Source organism: Macrotis lagotis, chromosome 1 (genome assembly GCF_037893015.1).
Source record: "Macrotis lagotis isolate mMagLag1 chromosome 1, bilby.v1.9.chrom.fasta, whole genome shotgun sequence".
NCBI lineage: Eukaryota > Metazoa > Chordata > Mammalia > Peramelemorphia > Peramelidae > Macrotis > Macrotis lagotis.
In genome coordinates, this window is record NC_133658.1 from 178,552,819 (window position 1) to 178,573,446 (window position 20,628).

General features: G+C 35.1%; 1 pseudogene; it reads right to left on the reverse strand.

The window, feature by feature from the left end:
- Nucleotides 1–7,119: 7,119 nt before the first annotated feature.
- Nucleotides 7,120–20,628, reverse strand: part of LOC141518964 (PHD finger-like domain-containing protein 5A pseudogene) — a 63,149-nt pseudogene continuing 49,640 nt past the window's right edge.

The following is a 20,628-nucleotide window of genomic DNA, read 5'->3' on the forward strand; positions in this document are numbered from 1 at the left end:
TATCTCTTATCCATATCTTTCCCATAATCCTAATTCCTTATACTGAAAATAATCTATAAACAGGTTTGTCTCTATATCTCTCTCTCTCTCTCTCTCTCTCTCTCTCTCTCTCTCTCTATATATATATATATATATATATATATATATATATATATATATATAATGTTAATCTGACTTTTCACTGTTGAGGGGAGAGGGGTGGGAAGGGAGGGTGGAATGACATTTTATAACTTAAAAATATATATGTACATATGGATATAAATAAATAAATAAATAAATTTTAACAAAAGAATGGTAGAAGATAAGAAAGCATGAATGGATTTTGCTTTGCAGTGTAAAGAATGCAGCATCCTTGGAGTGTGGTGGAAGTAGTAGTGAGATTGAGAGCAAAAGAGAGCCAGATGGGCAAATCATTTCTGCTCTATCAGCATTAGCTTCTTAATTTATAAAACCAAGTCTATCAACATCAGCTTCTTAATTTATAAAACCAAGGGGTTCCATTCAGTGGACATTCATTAAGAGCCATCCATGAATAAAGTACAATACCATGTTGGACTAGATCAATTCTTCATTTTAATTATTTTTTCATAAACTGAAACCTCCAGAAACTTTACTATATATATATATATATATATATATATATATATATATATATAGATAGATAGATAGATAGATATATAGATATATAGATATAGATATAGATATAGATATGATATATATATATGTGTGTGTGTATGTATATATTTATTATACATATATATATAATACTTTACTATTCAAAGAACAGAAAAGAAGAGGAAATGATGAACTACAACTTCATAGTTTTTCAACAAGTGCATTGAATTACACTGCTTGTTTCTGCCCTTTTTGGAATTTTTTTCTTCTTATCTCTTCTATATATTTTAAAAATATTCTTTTCCTTTCCTTATTTTTTCTTTTTTTATCATTTTTTGTGCATCATTATTACTACTCACCAATTCACATTCGCAAAGATTTTTAATATTCAAGCAAAATAAATAAGTGCATTTACTCAGTATAAAAATATATGCCTTATTCTGCTCTTCCAGCCTATCACATGCTTTACCAGACTTCTGTAGTTACTACTTTGATCAGGGTTTGGAGAGGTCTTCAAAATGGTTCTATTTTACATTAATGTTGTCAGTGTATAAAAGTTGTTCTCTTGATTCTGATCACTGCATTCTGCATATATTCTACAATTTTTTTTTCTGAATCCATTATTATTTTTAAACTACCACAATGTTCCATCACATTAATATGCCAGGGGCAGCTAGGTGGTGTGGTATATAGAGCACTGGCCCTGGAGTCAGGAGTACCTGAGTTCAAATCCAACCTCAGCCACTTAATAATTAGCTGTATGCCTTGGGCAAGCCACTTAACCCCATTTGCCTTGCAAAAAAAAAAAAAAAAAACCCTAAGAATACTCAAAACAAAACTTTAATATGCCGTAATTTGTTCAACTATTCCCCATTTGATAGCTACCCACTTTGTCTTCCAGTTCTTCACTGCAACAAAAATGTTCTACTTTATGTATTTTGGTACATATGGGTCCCCTTACATTTAATCTCTCTAGGTTATTAAGTAGTAAAATCACTTGTTCAAATTAGTACACCCCTAAGATCCTCTCCAATTTCAAATTCTGTGTGATCTTTAGATGATTTAACTAGAAATCTTCCTGTTGGTTTTTATTTCCTGATCTCTAAATACATTTTCTGATATAATTTAGTTTGTTTTTCAGTGTCAATACTTAACAGCAACATTATCTTGAGCAATTCACTTTAGCATTCTGGACTTCAGTTTCTTCATTAGTAAAATTTTATTTTACGTTATTATATTTATGTTATTTTTTCACAAGTTTGTTGTGAGAAAAGTTGTCTCCAAGGTTGTGGACACCATGAACTAAAAAACCCCTATGCATTCATTCATATAGGACTAGAACATATAATAAGCACTAAAGAAATGGGAATTAGAAGTAGCAAGCAATTAATTAACCATAGAATGATTCAACAGTAAGAATTATATACATATATATATATATGTGTGTGTGTGTGTGTGTGTGTGTGTGTGTGTGTGTGTGTGTTTGTGTGTGTGTGTGTGTGTGTGTGTGTGTGTGTGTATCATGATGTGGTAGGAAGTCACTGAACTAAGCAGCAAAGGACCTAGAGTTTAATCCCTTCTCTCTTCTACTGACCAGCTTTTAGTTCTGAAGAATTCATTTAATCTCTTTGAGTCTTAGATGCTCCATTAGTGACAATGATGCTTTATTTGACTTCACATGGAAAACCAAATCAGACAATTTAGTTTTGTTTTGTGGTATGAATTTGAGTAACATAGTGCAACTCTGTTTTATATTTCCAGTATCTACCACAGGTTCCTTTTACATTTCTTCAGTTATCCCAGTCTTGTCTGACTGCTCAGATTTTGAATTTTCTTGGCAAAGGCAGTTTGTCATTTCTTTCTCCAACTCATTTTATAATTGAGAAGACTGAGGCAAATAATATTAAATGACTTGCCCAGAACCACAAAGCTAGTAAATATCTGAGCTCAGATTCGGACTCAGAAATATTACTCTTCTTAATTATAGGGCTGGAAGTCCATCTATTGTACCACCTAGTTCCTCATGGACATTGTGAGTGTTTAATAAATATATGTTCATGAACTCATGATAAAGAATTGCCATCCACCACAGAGACAGAGCTGATGGTATCGGAACACAAACTGAAACACATTTTTTTCTTTCTTTCACTTTCTTTCTTGTGAGTTTTTTTCTTAACTTTTGTGGGGAGAGGGGGAATGATGTTTACTCTTACAACAAGGTTATTTTAGTAATTTGTAAATAAGTAAATAATCAGGGTGTTCAATTAATTTAATTCAAGTAACTTAACTAAGGTCTGTGTTTTTATATCTTAGTTTTCAGTCACAGTATGTGTGTTCCTTGAAAGGAGAGATTTTTTTTCACTTGATTTGGTTTGTTTTGATTTTCTTTTTATCTTTAGTACTTAGCATAGCACCTAGCATACAGTAGGTTCTTAATAAATGCTGTTTAAGTTGACTTGTATTTGGAGACAGAAGCCTTGCGTGTGGGCATTAACTGCTACTTACTGCCCATGTGATCTGGAGCAACCACTAATCTCTGTTTGTCTTTGTTTCTTGACCTGTAAATGTGGAAGTAACTATATGAAATCTGAGGATCTTTTCAACTCTGGCCCTACAATTTTATGAAAATTTAAAGGAAGAATGATGCTCCCCCCAGAAAAGTCAAGTTTGCCAGCTTCAAAAAAAAATTCTGATTTTTTCCCCATTGTTCTTCAATGCTTTATAATGATCCTATGATGTTACAAAATTAAATAGACAATTGTCATGTTCCTTCTGTATAGAAAAAGGCATTTTAAAAAAAGTTTTCCCCAAGGTCAGTCTTACTGTACAATTACAGTCTTACTGTACAATGAGAAAGTTTTCATCATCTTTAACCTCCATTAGGAAGGCTGCCAATGTCATTTATAGGTTCCTTTCTTTCCTTGATCATCATTCAAATGAGTCTGAAAGGCAGAGTGAGGGATATGCTTTGTCCTTCTCTTCCCGAGTCACACAGATGGTCTTTCCTAGAATGAGTTGGGTTATTTGCAAAGACAGTATTTTTCCTTTAACTAAACTCAAGCAGGAATTTATCTTAAAGGTCCTTGTATAAAGGACACTGGATAAAATAGTGGACACTATCTTCTACAATGGTTTTATGAAAGATAAAGAAACGCTTTATATATGAGTGATTTCCATATCAACCTTCATAAAGGCAGAAGGCATAATATTAAATTGCAACTCTATGAAGGCAACTTAGTGAGGAATAGAGATAAAATGGACCTGGTACTTTGCTTCCTGACAGTTGAGTTTAATATATATAGAGAGGATTTAGAAAATCTAGTTGATGGTGCTGTCCTATTATTCCCTATTTATGTTGACCATGGCTAGCATGCCTTTTGGAAGAATTTCAGAACTCCATTGTGGTTATTAATGGAATAAAGAGGATTTTATTTAAAGAAAGAAGAATCTCCCCCCCAAAAAAAATCCCTAATTTCTTAGTTTTCTGGGTAATCTGAAGCATTTGTTGTTTTGTGTCAAGCTCCCTTTACAATCAACTTTCCTCTTAGGCACATACTTAAGTCTTCCCCTGCCCTGTTTTTTTTTTTTTTAAAACTGTGTTTGGACCCAACAAGTGTTTTGTAATGAAGGGTGAATTAGAAATCAAAGATAAAAATGGTTCAATGTCTGTACAATGAGGTTGATAAAGGAATGTGATCTAAAATATCCTTCATTCTAAAATAAAGAAATCATTCTTTTCATTGCCATCTTAAAGAAGAAGCCCTATCTATAAAAGGAAGCTCTGCTTTATTTTTTAAGATGAAGTTTATTGGGGGCAGCTAGGTGGAGCAGTGGATAGAGCACTGGCTCTGGAGTCAGGAGTACCTGAGTCCTGAGTTCAAATCTGACCTCAGACACTTAATAATTACCTAGCTGTGTGATGCTGGGCAAGCCACTTAACCCCTTGCAAAAAAAAAAAAAAGATGAAGCTTATTAAACTGAAATTGTTCTTCATAACAAGACAACAGTAGTGGAAGGACAAGTCTTAGAAAGTGAAAGGAGGAGTAAAACCATTCTTTCTTTCAACTCTCAAAACTGAAAAATGTAAAAAAAATTTCCTAATGTATTTCCCCAAATACCATCCTTCAGAACAAAGCCTGTTGTTCCTAATCTCTCTGTTACATTGTTTTTCTTGTTTGGTTCCAGAGAACATAATCTTGGCAAAATTATCAATGGTTAGGAAATTAATTATAAACTAAAACAAGAAAAGTCACTACAATTCACAAAATGTGGAATCAAGAAGTCTGCTCCCATTCCACTCATTCTCATCATACTTTTTCCTCTTGAGCATAATTCCTTTCACATTCCTGAATTAAATTAGAATTGATCATCTCTAGCTTGACATTAAGGAAATAGCAAGAGCTTCTGGGGAAAATATGGCCCTGCTGAAGAACTGGTGACCCTGGATGAGTTTAATTATCAAGCAAAGGAGAGAATGTTTATACATTACAGTGACCTAAATTATTACACCTTTTGAAAGGATTTTTTTGTCTAGCTATTGTATGACCCTTCTCAAAGTCCTCTTCCTTATCTGATTCAATGAAATGAAGGAAAGGGATCAAAGTGCTGCTTCATCAGGATATCTTTTATCATAGTGTGAAAGTGATTTATAAGGATACAGCTAACAAAACCAAAAAAAAAAGAATTCTAATATTTCCCAAATAAATGGGTAGATTTTAATTCAAATCAAGTGCCTTATTGATTTTGATCTGGAATTACCTTTGGAAGTTAACTATCTTGAATTCAGGAAAATGTTACCTAGGTTGGGGCATGGTGGAATGGAAGTAACTACAGAATGATGGGAGAAAGAAGGAAGGAAAATGATCCTTGTAAAGAGTAGCCAGGATGCTACGATGGGAGATGACAAACTGGGCTTCAGTATAGTTTGGTTAGAGCAGAAAGAAATAAAAGTTACATTGTTATTATTATTCCATTTAATCATCCTACTATTCTCCATTCTAAGAGACTTCTAAGAAAATAAAGCGTATCCTATCAAGAAGATAGGTGAATTTCCTTCCTTGTTCACACCAGGAGAACAGATGAAGCTGCCATTACTGAATTTTGATCCTACTGTGGTAAATTTAACAGCATTTTTATATCATCTTTGCTCCTTTTTATGGAGTGATAGGAAAGGGAAGTAGGAGAGCAAAGAATAGTTAATGGAAGCTGATCTTTTAAGAATGTCTTTTATTATTTCTCCTTTCCAGCAATCAGAATTTTTTTACTTCCCAATGACAACTTGTTATTCCTTTTGCTTGAAATACTTCTCAATGGTCAGATGCTAGTCACTTTTCAAGATCCAGCTCAAGACCAAGGGCCTCAATAAAGTTTCCTTATGAATTCATAAAGCCACAGTGATTTCTCCCATGTCTCTCACTATGTAGATTATTTTTAGTTATTAGTTATGTGTCACCCAATTGAATTTTCCCCTCTTAATTACTTCATTTTTTCCATCCTAAATGCCAGATTTGATTGTAAACTCCTTGAAAGAAGAACATATATGTTTCATAGTACCTGGCATAATGCTTGCTGATAAAATTTATTTCTTCTGGCCCCTCTCTCTGTTATGGTTCCTTTGATTCCTATGCTCTTGTTCCTTATAATTCCTAGGGTCTATAAGTTTTTTTAAAGAAAATGTTTGATAGTTGCATTCCAAAATATTGTTTCCTCTGAAATCCTGTTTATTTTATGAATTAAAAAAACATTACTCTGAGAAGGGGGTTATAAGCTTCATTAGTCTATGAAATGGATCTGTGATCAAAAAGAGTTAAAAATATCTCTTCTGATACTAGGTGCAAAATTCTGTCTAGGAGATAATGAAAGAGAGTGAATTCTATTTATTTATTTATTTATTTATTATTTATTTATTTATTTATTTATAGAAAAGAAACACCAACTTTATTAATACCGGCTATAGCTACAGAGATCTTCAATTATGTTTTCTTGGACAGGACACAGGAGAAAATGTAATGATCATGAGTCAATTTAATTCCCAAAGGCATATCTGGACAACTCAGCAAACCACAGGGGCCCCACCTAAAATGCGCTGCTGGTGGTAAAGAGGGTGATTCTTGAGGAGCAAGACCCCATTTTTCACTCTGGTGCCAAGACTGGAGTTTCATGAGCAATCCCCCACAGCCTGGACTAACATGCATCTAGCCTTGGAGAAGGCATCCACTGGTGCAGAGATGGTATTGCAGAAGAGAGAACTGTGCCCCAGCTTCTCAGGTCCAGCTGAGAGTCTATTTCTAGTTGTTCCCTGTCCTACCCCTAGGCAGGGGGCACTGATGCCACATTTCTGGCAAGGGGAGAAGGGGTGGAAACAGAGAGGGGGGACAGGTAGTCATCGGCAAATCTGATAAATTGGCAAATACTTGGTTGTTCTTTTCCCCTTTCCGTGGGGATGAGGGTGGTGAGTGTATCTTCTTGAACTGGGGTGGCAGCATGGCGAGGGGATCAAGACAATCACCTCTTCTTAAAGCCGTACTTCTTTTGTTCATAGAAAAGATCAGTTTTGGAACTCCCCAGGTTGAAGATCTTTGGACAACCATCTCTGTCTTTCTCCTGGATGGTGCACTCCTTGCAGTAGTAGGCATCCGATACCCCAGGGCCCCCACAGATCACACAGCGCCCCTGATAGGAGCCATAGTTGCACTCATCGCATATCTGGACCAAGGTGCAGGGCCAGATGTAGGAGTCACAGATCACCCACTTGCCATCACATTTTTCACACAGCCTGCCAATGGCCACACCGGCCTGCTTGCGGCAGAAGATCCGAGTGAATTCTATTTAGAGCAAAATTGTTCTTGAAACAAATAGTTAATTTCTATCTGAAAAAATCATTGTAAAGACTTCAGAAATCAAGGAAATAATAATGCTTAATAAATGTTTGTTGAATTGAATTGTGTGTCTTGTTTTATTTAAGAAGTATCAAACTAAATAAATGTTCAAATATGGCATCATTTCTTGTCTTATAAACTTTGTGAGACTGAGGAACTCTACCATGTTTGAATTTATTTTTTAAAAATAAGATTTAATGAAATCTAATTATATGGTACCTAAATTTTCCATCGTATTCCTTCCCCAGCTCAACTTGCAGAACTATAACCCTTAAAGAAAAACAAGAGGAAGAAAAATAAAGTTTAACAAAATGAACCAATAAATGAATAAATTATGATATATGCAGTGTTCACCCATGATCCTAAAAAAATATGAAAAAAATGAAACAATATGTCTGCTGTCTCTTCTTTAAAGATTGGTTATAATAATTTTGCAGCATTTAGTTCTATCATTTTAGTCTTGTTCTTTCCATTTTAGTAATTTTGTGTAATGTTTTATTAGTTTTGCTTGCTTCACTTTGAATGATGTCATGTTTTTCCACACTTCTCTGTATTTATTATAGTCATCATTTATTAATGAATACTAATATTCTATTGTATCATATACCATAATTAGTTTAGCAGTCCCCACATTTATGTATATCTATTTTGCTGGATGCCAGTAAAGTTAGAATATTCTACTTAGAGTCAAGAAATCCTACCTCAGATATTTATTATTTGTGAGAATCTGGAACAGTCACCTGTATTCTCTCAATCCCAATTTCCTCATCAATTAATGGGGATAATAATAGTGATTGTGAAAATTAAATGAAATAACTTAAAGCAATCCTAAAGGTTAGTTACTATTAATTGTTTCTAGTTCTTTTGTACTACAAAAAGTTATATTTTAGTGTCTATCAGGACTTTATTGTGGTCATCAACCTTCTTGGGGACTACATATAGCTATGAAATTTCTGGATCAAAGGGTGTGGCCATTTTAATCATCTCTTTTTATAGTTTCAAATTGTCCTCTGGTTTAGATCAGTTCACAATTCTAATGACAATATTCCAGTGTTCCCAATTTTCCATACCCTAATATTAATTTTGTTATTTTTTTCATTTTTGTCAATTTGTTGCATGTGAAATAAAATATTTCAGTTTCTTTTTGATATGTTTTTCTTGTTAGAAGTCAATTAGAGAATTAATTGATATTAGATAACTCATCACAATCCTTTGTCATTCTTCCTCATCTTAATGACAGCAACCACAAAATATCCAGAAGTGAATTCCTCAATGATCCTTTGATGGGACCTCAAGACTCTCTCCAATTTCATGCTGATTCTTTTATGCATAATAATATATAAAGAGCAGCAATTAATATCCTCCTAATTTTTTTAATATTCTCTTAAACTTTAGACATAAGAAGTCAGCTGATGTCCACAAACAGAAAACTAAAATCAATAAATTCATGGATGATATTGCTATTTATACTCCCCATTTTCCCAATTTATAGTTTATGCAGATAAACTCAAGTTTTGATCAGAAATGACAGCAGAGCTAAATATTGATAACATTTAGTTCTCTGCATAAAATGTTAAATTAGTGGATTCAAATAAACTTATAAATCATAAATGCTTCCACTTATCAATGAATTGTGTTATTACTGTAATTCCTTCACCTTTCAACAAAAATGAATTTGATGCTTTCTACATGAAAAGAACTAAGTTAGACCTTGGGGGAACTACAGTTGAGTAATATCAGGTCCCTGCCTTCTAAGAATACACAATTTGGTAGTAGGAAACAAGGCAGCAATGCAGATAATTGTAACAGAAATTAGAATATAAATGTATAAGGAGAGTAAAACTATAGTGGTATATCAAATGATGGAGAAAACACGTATAACTTGAAGACCTCTGCAGAGTCAATAAGCAAAGATTAGGTGTAGGAAGCTTTACAAGTAGGGAACAGTGGGAAAGAAGATCATTGAAAGTTCAGTCATTTTCAGAGGATAGAGAACTATGTAGTTTGGTTGGGAAAGGAGGGTAAGTTTTTTGAAATAACCTGTAAAGGTAATTTCTGCAGTTGCAATTGCCTTTAGGATAAAACACAAACTCATCTATTTGGCATTTCAAGTCCTTCACCATCTGGCTCCAGCCATGTTTTTTTCAGGCTGATTACACATTACTACCCCTCCTGTACTTTATGCATCAGCTAAACCAGCTTCCTTTCTATTCCCCATGTACAACAGTCTATCTCTAGCTCTGACTCAATACAGGCTGCTTTGCAAGCTTACATGTTTGCTCACCTCACTTCCATGGATTAGAATCTTGTCTTTCAAAGCTCAAATCAAAAGCCCCCCTTAAGAAGGTTTTATTGATTTCCCAGTTATGAGTACCTCAATCCTTCCCATTCCATCATTGTGTGATTATTTTGTAAATATTATCTTCTATTTTTCTATGGGTACATATTATCCCCCTAATAACAAACAGCCTCCCTGACATCAAGGGACTATTTCACTCTTATTCTTGTATCACCAGTATGAAATCTATAACAGGTACTTAAATAAATGCCAATTGGTCGATTGACAGGTAGAAGGCAGATTGTAGAGGGCCTTGGATGCCAGACTAAGAATGTAGTTTTTATTTCATAGACAATGGCACACCATTGAAAATTCTGGAGTAGTAAGTTAATGTGATCATATTTGTGATTTTTTTTCATAGTTATTGGCATCAATAAGCAGGAACTATTATCAGGGATGAGAATCATTGTTCCCCTTTAGGAGATTACAATTATCTAGCTAAATGTCATTAGATATTAAAAATTCAGTTAGGCATGGCAAGAAAAATATATGGGCGGGCAGGGAAGAGGGATTTCTATCTGTAGCTGTGAAATATGATTGTTTTATCCTTTGGAATTACTGAAGGTTAAATAGCAAGAAAAAATGTGTATTATAAACCAAACTTGGATGCTTATGTCTTCTGGACTTGATCCCTTGGATCATAGAAAGGTGTCTGAAGACAAGCAAGACATCAGTCAGTACAATTTATCTCCAGTATCCTGTACTTTGCCCTTCCTCCACAGCATGAAACTCAGAGCCATAAAAACCTTCAGATTCTGATATTTAGAGATAAAAATAACTTTAATCCATTGATCCCTATCTGTTAGAATCTTTGGGGAACACTCTGGTATTTTTCCAACCTCTCACTGATGTCATTACCTAGAACATGGTTTATGTGGGTTGGATTTAAATGAGTGGCTGAAGAGTCATGCTTCTTACACCTCCCCTCAATCATAGAACCAGGATTACTCAAAAATTGTGTGGTTTTTTTTCACTCTTGTTTCTCCCTTAGTTTTGTGGACACTAGAACAAGAACCTGACCTCTGTATCCATTAAACATTTTTCCCCTCTCCATAAACAATACAAAAAAATCATGAAACAATACCAGCTCCTTTTCTTGTTTCATTAATTCTATGCTGTTTTCTCAAACTCCCATTTCAGGTGTCTGATATTAATCATTTTGACAGAAGCAACAGGCTTAGTAATAAGGGGGCAGTCGAGATATGTGGTGGTGCCAAAACGGTAGTAAGCTTGAATGAATAGTTCAAGATGGATTTGAATGAAATATTTGAATGAAAGGTTATTTTTGGCTTTGTTTCCCACAAAGTGGATGGCATAGGTTACAGGTATCTGTCCTTTATCTGAATAGAAACAACCAAACGATGGGGAAATGACCCACAAGGACACTTAAGCTTTATTGGATTCTTCTGATCTTGTTATTCCTATGTGTTGGCAGCCAGCTTCAAAACAAGCAAGGGAGTGCTATGCTCTAAATTGAATTTTTAAAATGTGAATATTGTGCCTGTTAGGTTATGTTTTATGCATTGTTTGCAAATAGCAAAAGCGGTCACCTCATTTATGGATTTGCTTTGGAAAATGATTTCAAATAAAATTCAACATTAAGAAATATAGGACTTAGCTGTAACCTTATCGACAGTAGACCTTTTCTTCTTGCCATCTGTTTTCCTAATTGGGAGAATAATTTAGAGAAATAGTTTGGCTTCTGACTTCTTTTATTTTAGCTGAGGCTGATGAGGACAAGTCTTCAGCTTTAACATATTGATCCACTTACATCAAATAGCACCTTCTTTCTTGGGTCATAATTCTGATAAAATAATTGAAGAAAGCCAAGAGACAAGAAGAACTTTTCCTGAGATCTCTATGATATTTTATCCACTAAAGTGACCTGATTTTAACAGGCAATCTAGATAAAGGTTTTAGATTTCTCATGCACAGCTCTCATAAAGGACATATGAACTTACCAGAGTGTTAGCTTTAACCTTGGACTGACTAAACTTTGGGATATTCTGATTCCTGTTCTCCTGTAGATATAGATGAAATTTAGCATCTGCTAAATTTCCTGGACCTCTTTCCTGTTATCAATATGTGAGGAGATTGTAAGGAACTAAGAAGAAACAAAAGTTCTCAATGATAATGAGACAGGTAGTTTATTATTTATAGAAAGATAAGCGTATAGTTTCCCAACTCTACAAGACCCATGGATGTATGAATGGAAGCTTGCTTAGGCATACAGTTGCATATGTATACCAAACAAACCCAGTATCTGGTATCTGATTGTTGTGGCTGATCAGATTCACTGGGTTTGAATGGGAAGAGAATCTTAAGGGCAGAAAATCAGCAAGTGGTCTGAACTGTGACTCCCAACCCTTTATCAATGACAAGGACATTATGATTAGAAAAGTTTACCAACATTAAATAAGTGAATTCAATTACATTGTCTAGCTGATAATAGTTAGGAGAGCTTTGTAACTCTTTTCTGAAAAAAAATTGAAAACTGATATTGAGTAAATGAGAATTTGTACGTTAATCAGTGGTTAAATGTGGAGTGTCTAATAAGTAAGCTAAGTTCTAGAAAGTGGCCAATCATCACACAATTAATAATTGAAATTTTCCATCTATATCAATCGTGTGTGTGTGTGTGTGTGTGTTAGAGAGAGAGAGAGAGAGAGAGAGAGAGAGAGAGAGAGAGAGAGAGAGAGTGAGAGAGAGAGATAGATTGGATTGTTTTGGCAGCCTAGTAAGGCCTATGGACTTCTTTTCAGAGTAATATTTTTAAGTACACGAAATAAAATAGGATTTAAAAATAAATCAATTACTGTACCCAAATTTCAAAAATTTTAGCTAAAAGAGAAAATACTGCAAGATGCCAAAAAAGAAGCAATTTAAATATCAGGGAATCGTAGTCAAGACAGCACTGGTCTTAATCAGCTTCAACAATGAAAACTCATAAGATATTCCAGAGGGCAAAGGAGTTTGGATTGAACCAAGAATCAACAGAATATTCATTGAAGGAAAAAGATGGACTTTCAATGACATAGAAGACTTTCAAACTTCCCTGATGAAAAAACCAGAACTGAATAGAAAATTTTATTTTTAAATACAAGACTGAAGAGATGTATAAAAAGATAATGGAAAGGAAATAAAATGTTAATAAACAAAACTAAGAAAAAATAGTTAATTTTACTAAATGGGAAAACAATACCTGTAACTCTTGAGAAATATTTTGAGAAGTATTTCTCTTAAGATAGTAGAAAGGAACAAAATCAGGCAAAAGATGTGATTAGTTCTAAGAGGACAAATGGGGGGAGGGTACTTGGACAGAGGTCAAGACCAAAATGTGATGATATTTATGGCTCTTGAGAACTGTACTTTTATCAGTACAGTTGAAAGAAGTTTAATTTAAAAGAGGGTGTGGGTAATAGATAGGTATAAAATAATTAAGACTTGAAAAAAAGTGGAGGTGGAAGGTGGAGGCATTAGAAGATAATTAGCACAATGTGTAGAGACACAAAGGAACCATTATAGTAGAGGGAAAGAGGGGAGAGTCTAAATACTTAGTATGTCTTTCTCTCAATAGATTTGACTTAAAGAGTGGATGATATACATTCCAGGTTGGGTTTTGAAATTTAACTTACCTTGCAGGGAAGTTAAGAGGGAACAGAGGAAAGGACAGAAGCAGGCAGCAATCAAAAGAAAAATACTGATGAGGAGAGCTAAAGGGAAAGGATAAAGAGAAAGTACTAATGGGGTAAGATGGGATGGAAGGAAAGAAAAAGGTTTTACAGAATTAAAAACAATGCAAGCAAGATTAGAAGGAATACAGAACTTAATGGACTTGCTCATTCCATGAGTGCAACAACCAGGGACAATTTTGGGCTTTCTGCAGTCGAGAATACCATCTGTATCCAGAGAAAGAATTGTGGAGTTTTAGTAAAGACTTCAATTTAGGAAAAAACCCTGTTATCTTATTATGTAATTTTGTGATTTCTTATACTTTATTTTTCTTCCTTAAGGATATAATTTCTCTCTCATCACATTCAACTGAGATCAGTGTATACCATGGAAACAATGTAAGGACTAACAGACTGCCTTCTGTGGGGGGTGGAAGGAGGGAAGGAAGAATATGGGGAAAATTGTAAAACTCAAAATTAGTAAAAATCTTTCTAAAGAAAGGAAAAAAAGGGATGCTGAAAACTGGGAAACAATTTCCACAGTGTTTCTGTAAGAAATAATGAGTGGATAGACTTTGGGAAAATCCGGCAAAACTTGCATGAACTGATGTTGAATGAATTGAATAGAGTCAGGAAAACATTGTATATAATAACCACAATATTGTGAGATGGTAGACTATGATAGATGCAGCTCTGTCAGCAGTTTAGTGATCAAAGACAGTCCTGAAAGACTTGTTATGGAAAATGCCCCCCATGTCCAGAGAAAGAGCTATGGGAGCTGAATGCAGCACACAGCATACAGTGCTTACTTTTTAAAACTTCTTTTATGGTGTTTCTTAATCTCTCATGATCTCCACTCCCTGATTTCTAATTCTTCTTTCACAACATGCCTAATATGGAAATTTGTTGAACACTCTTATACATGTACAACTGTATCAGATTGTTTAGCTTGGAAGAAGGAGGCAGGATGATAAAAATATGTGGAAATTAAAAGCTTGAATGTTGAGAACTACCCATGTATGTAATTAGAAGAAAATAAAGAAGGAAGAAAAAAACAAGTATATTGAAATGCGGGTATCAAAATATTTTTAAAACATTCACAGACCTACTGAAATTTCTCCATCAACTTCTTGAAGATTCATGGATACCAAATTAAGAACCCCTGATTTAGAGAATAGCTCAGTTTCTTCAATGGACTTACTGAACAATTTAAATATATTTATAATTTAAGATTCTTTCAGATAGTAAATCAATGAGGAATCTAATTACTAGATTGTTCATAAAATGTCAAAGTAGAGAAGTTTCTTAAGTTTATCTGACTTTTGTGATATATCCTAAAGATAGAACAAATCTGAATATCTAAGATTTTTTATGAATTTTGAGACTTGTGGTGAAGAGGCACATGTAAAATTCAAGAGAATGAGAATGAGAAATGAAGTTCAGGGAACTTTAGCACATTCATTATCACCTTCATTTATATAAATAAAGATAGTTTCCATAGGAATCAGGAAAATTAGATTCTGATACCATCTTTGCTACTGCCTGTGTGACCTTGTACAACACACTTCAAATCTTTAAACCCTAGTTTCCTCACCCATAAAATGATGTTGGAATAGATGATCACTGAAGTCCCTTCCATCTATAATGAGTTGATTTTATCAACTGATGCTACTTTTATATTAGGAAGATTAGAAAGCCATAGGGTAGGAAATTATGTCTTTTGAAATTTTCATAGTTGACGCTTTTCATCTTTATTGGGAATAAAGGCAAAATATTTAAATTTTAGGAGATGAGAGTGAAGAGGTGGAAGAATTCTGAATCATCTTGTATAACCCTTTGCATTTGAAAACTGGAGAAAGTCATTCTGGAGAGTTTAGCTGAGAGTTCAGTAAAAATTATAAGATTAGAGGTTGCCTTTATAATAGTCTTTGATTATTATCATTTTTTAAATTATTGTGACTATTTTTTATATTTTTTAAAATTTATTTTATAATGTTACTATAATCTCACTGTGAGAGTAATCATGATCCCCCTCCCCCAGAAAAAAGGATGAGAAACCTAAAGAATAGTGAAAGGGAGAGAGAGAGAGAGAGAGAGAGAGAGAGAGAGAGAGAGAGAGAGAGAGAGAGAAAGTGTAATTCAGTCTGTGTTCATATTCCAACAGCTCTGTCTCTGGGATGAGTTGCCTTCCCTATCATAGCCACCAGAGAAGTTGCTTCAATATTTTTCCCACAGTTGCTATCACCAGCTGTACATCCCTCCACTCTATTCCTCCCCACTCTCATGTATTCTGTTCTCTTTCTCATTTCATCCTGTCCCTGTCCAAAAGTGTGTTGTAGCTGATTACCCTCTCCCACAATCTTCTCTCTCATCTACCACCTCCTCCTCCCATTCTGCCTTATCCCATCCCTTTCCTCTCATTTTTCTCTTGGGTAAGATAGCTTTCTATACCCTATTAAGTAACCATGTTATTTCCTCTCTGAGTCATTTCTGATGAGAATGAAGGCTCACTCATTCCTCCTTGCTTTCCCCTGTTCCACTCCATTATAAAAGCATTTTCTTCACTCTTATGTGAAATATCTTAGCCCCTTCTTCCTCTCCTTTCCCTTCCTCCCAGTACTTTCCTTTATCATCCATTGACTCCAAACATTTACTATATTATATCATTATATTCAGCATCTTCCTGTGCCATGTCTATATGTGCTGCTTCTAACTGCTCTTAAAAAGGAAAAAGGTCATGAATTATCAGTATCAGCATCAGTACAAGCAGTTCAACATAATTAAGTTGCTCATAATGAACTTTCTCATCCCCCCCCAACCATGATTTACCTGTGTCCTGCAGTTGGAGATTAAACTTTCTGTTCAGCTCTATTTGTTTCAACAGGAAAGTTTGAAAGGCCCCTGTTTCATTGAAAGTCTATCTTTTCCCCTGAAGAGGATGTTCAGTTTTGCTGGGTAGTTGATTCTCAGTTGTAAACCAAGATCTTTTGCATTCCAGTATATCATATTCCAAGACCTACAAGCCCTCCATGTAGATGCTGCCAGATCCTGTATAATCCTGACTATAGAGCCTTGGTAGTTGAATTGCTTGTTTCTGGAAGCTTTTTAATATTTTCTCTTTGACTATGGCTATTACATTCCTGGAAGTTTTTCTTTTGGGATCTCTTTCAGGTGAGATCAGAAGATTTCCTCAATTTCTATTTTACCTTCTGCTTCTAGGATCTCAGGGAAATTTTGCTGTATTATTTCTTAAAAATGAAGTCTAGGAGGGATGGGAGTTCACGGAAGCTGGGAGGGATTTGCATGAACTGATGCTGAGCGAGATAAGCAGAACCAGAAAAACATTGTACACCCTAACAGCAACATGAGGGTGATGATCAGCCCTGATGGATATGCCTTCAGTGCAACAACCAGGGACAATTTTGAGCCATCTGCAATGGAGAATACCATCTGTATCCATAGAAAGAATTATGGACTTTGAAGAAAGACCAAAGTCTATTACTGTCAACTTAGGGGGGGAAAAGCATTATATTATAATGTAATTTTACTATCTCATATTTTATATTTCTTCCTTAAGGATATGATTTCTCTGTCATCACATTCAACTGAGATCAATGTATAACATGGAACCAATGTAAACACTAACAGAATGCCTTCTGTGGGGGGGTGGGGAGGGAAGCAATAATAGAGGTAAAATTGTAAAACTCAAAATAAATAAAATCTTTCTTTAAAAAAAAATGAAATCTAGTCTCTTTTCCTGGTCATGACTTTCAGGTAGCCCAATGATTTTTAAATTATCTCTCTTGGATCTATTTTTCACAGTCAGTTATTTTTCCAATGAGGTATTTCACATTTTCTTCTAATTTTTTGGTACAGTTTTAGATCTTCTTGAGTTTTCACAACGTTATCACCTTCCTTTAGCTCCATTCTGCATTTGAAGGAGTTATTTTCTTTAGAGAACTTTTTTATCTCCTTTCTCAGCTTGCTAATTGTGCTTTTTAAGGCATTCTTCTCCTCATTTGCCTTTTTTGTTGCTTTATCCATTTGGCCTATATTTTAACATATTATTTTCTTCAGTATTTTTCGTATTTCACCAAGTTGCTAACTTGGTTTTCATGATTTATGTGCATTGCTCTCACTTCTCCTCCTAATTTTTACACTACCTCCCTTAATTGCTTTTCAAAGTCTTTTTTGAGCTCATTCATAGCTTGAGCCCATTTTCTGTTTCTTTTGGAGGTTTTTGGATACTGTAACTTCAATTTTGTCATCACCTGAGTATGTATTTTGATACTCCATGGGACTAAAATAATTGTCTATAGTCTGTTTCTTCTTCTTTTTTCTGTTGTTTGCTCATTTCCTCAGCCAATTACTGATTTACCACACTTCCAAGACTTTGGGGGCTTTTGGGGACAACTAACAGGTATCTTAATTCCTCAAAGGTTCCATGAGAGGCTCCAACTGCTTTCCTGCCTGTGTTCAGGCCCTTCCCTCTGCCCTGGAGATGTGAGGAAAGTCCTTGCTTGGCTACGGTGGTGTTGTGGGAGTCCAAACTGCAGCCTATATCTGAGTGTGGGCAGGCAATTGAGTCCTTCTCCAGGGAGGGCAGAGAAACCTCTGTGCAGTCTGCCCATCCCCACTGTCATTGGGCAGAGAACTCTGCTCCTGCTCTGTGGCTCTGCTGACTCCCATTACAGGTTTTCAAAACAAGGTTGCTCTGAGGCCAAAGCTCCACTCCATACTCACTCTTGTACTGTGGAGTTCTATCACACACACCCCTTCCAGCAGTTACCGATGATTAAACTGCCCCCTCTGCTACAGACCCAGGTGTCCAGCTTGGCTGTGCTGCACTGAGGCTGTGGCTGTGCTGTGGGTTTTTCCAAGCCCTGGTCCTGGTGGAACAGATCTTCTATGTTGTCTTGGACCTGGAAATTGTATCATCAGTCTTTCTCTGGGTTCTGCCCCTGTAGATTTTGGCTAGAATAATAATTTGATGGCTTTTTAAGTTTTGGGGGTATGAATTTCTAGGAATTCCTGCTTTCATGCCACCATCTTGGCTCTGCTATTTACAAAAAAATATTAGGTCTTTCTAACTTGCTCAAATGAGAATGAAAAGGACCATTTACAGGTCAAATCTGATCTACACAATACCTTTGTCCTTCTCCATTTCTCATCAGGTGAGATTCACTATTCCTTAATAATCTGGTAGTACATCCCCAAAGAAGGCTTACTTTAATGCTGCTGAATTTTGTGCAGACACTCATTTGACATTGCTCACTGCAGCTTGGAGCTTCCAGACTCAAGCCATCTACCAGCCTTAGACTAACAGGTAACTGCATTATAGGTATGTACTATCTATTAAATATGCAGCAAATTTATTTTATTAAATCATTAATTACCTATAAAATAAGAATAAATAGCCTCTAAGTGTGTAACTAAGACTTCTTCCCCGAGTTAAGTGCATGAACCTTGATTCTTGTATTTTGTTCATTTTTTTTGTTCATATTTTGAATTCTCAAAGAATATTCCTTTGAGAAGAGGTAGTGAAAAAGAGACTGAGTTTGAATCCTGTCTGATACCTGGGGGACTATGGGAAAACAACAACTTCTCTGAAACTTACATGGGTGGTTGTGGGGATCTAGTGAGATAAATTCCACAAAAGAACCCTGAAAATTTTAAAGCACTGCATAAGTGTCACCTATCACATTCCTAATCATAACAAAAGAAAGAAAATAAGAATTTATAAAAGCTCCTAGAGCCAGGGACTCTGCACTTAATTCTATAAATATTATATCGTTTGATCCTCACAATGACCTTATGAGGTAGGTGATGCTTTTATCTCTATTTTATAATTGCTTCTATTATAAATGGAAGCAGTAAGAATTTGAGGATCTTTTGTATTTAAATTTTCCTGATTCTAGGACCATCACCATCACCCCCAGCTCCCTCTGGTAAATCTACCAACCGCTACTGCTGCTGAGACTGCTGCTCCTATTATTCGTATTAATTTTTTATTTCTTAGGTATACTTCATGATTTTCAGCTACATTTTGAATAGGAGAACATTATGGGTTAAGTAAGTTTTACTGTGTATACATTGCTTATGCAAAGAGAAAACTTTCCATACCATGTATTTACTCTCTACCATCACCTTCTACCATTATTCTCCTTTCTTTTAAACGTCTACTAAATTATGCATTATACCATCCTCCTCTGACTCCATGCACTGAGTTTCTGGTTGGATTTATTATGAACTCCAGTTTATAGACTAAAAATAACCTATACTCCCAGGTAAGACCCTAACAGTTATCTACTGACAGCTATAAAACTGGTGTGTCTACCTGTACTATGTTCCAATGAATATAGAAAATTAAGTAATAATTCTCTTTCTCTCTCTCTCTCTCTCTCTCTCTCTCTCTCTCTCTCTCTCTCTCTCTCTCTCTCTCCCCCCTTGTTGATTTTTGTCAGTCTGTCTGCAATTATTCTTTATCTTTCTACTCTCCCTTTGCATTTATTTTCTCCCCTTCACCCTTTCACCCTTCAGCAGAAATGAATCATTCTCAATATCCAAAGTATTACCAAAGATTAGTTAAACTGCCCCTTCTCCAACTACCTCTAAGCTTGAACCAGGACTTCTTTATCCTTTTCCCTGTGAAAAACTGAGGAAACAACCATTATACTAGCCAATAATATGTCCATTCTGTTCACCCTTCTGAGTCACAAAGAATGAAGGGTCCAGAATAGTAGCAGTTCTTTTTGAGGTGTGGTATAGTAACATTGCAAATATTTAATGGAAACATTTGTTCATTTTTCCAGCAAGGTATGCTTTGTTATTGGTTCCTTACTATTTTCTTCTCACAAACAGAAACCCAATTTGTACCTAGGATAATAGGAGTTTCAAGATAAAGATGCAAAGCAAAGAAATTTTCCTCCAATACATTTCAACTCAAAAGCATAGAATAGGAAAAATTAGAATTGATTGGGAATGAAAATTCTGGGCAAATCCTGAATAAAAGTCTTGGCTCAGTTACTTACTACTATTTTGTGAACTTGGTAGGTTATTTTATATCTCTACATCTCAATTTTCCCTGTAATAGTGTAGTGACTAGCTAGTGACTAGCTCAGGGTCA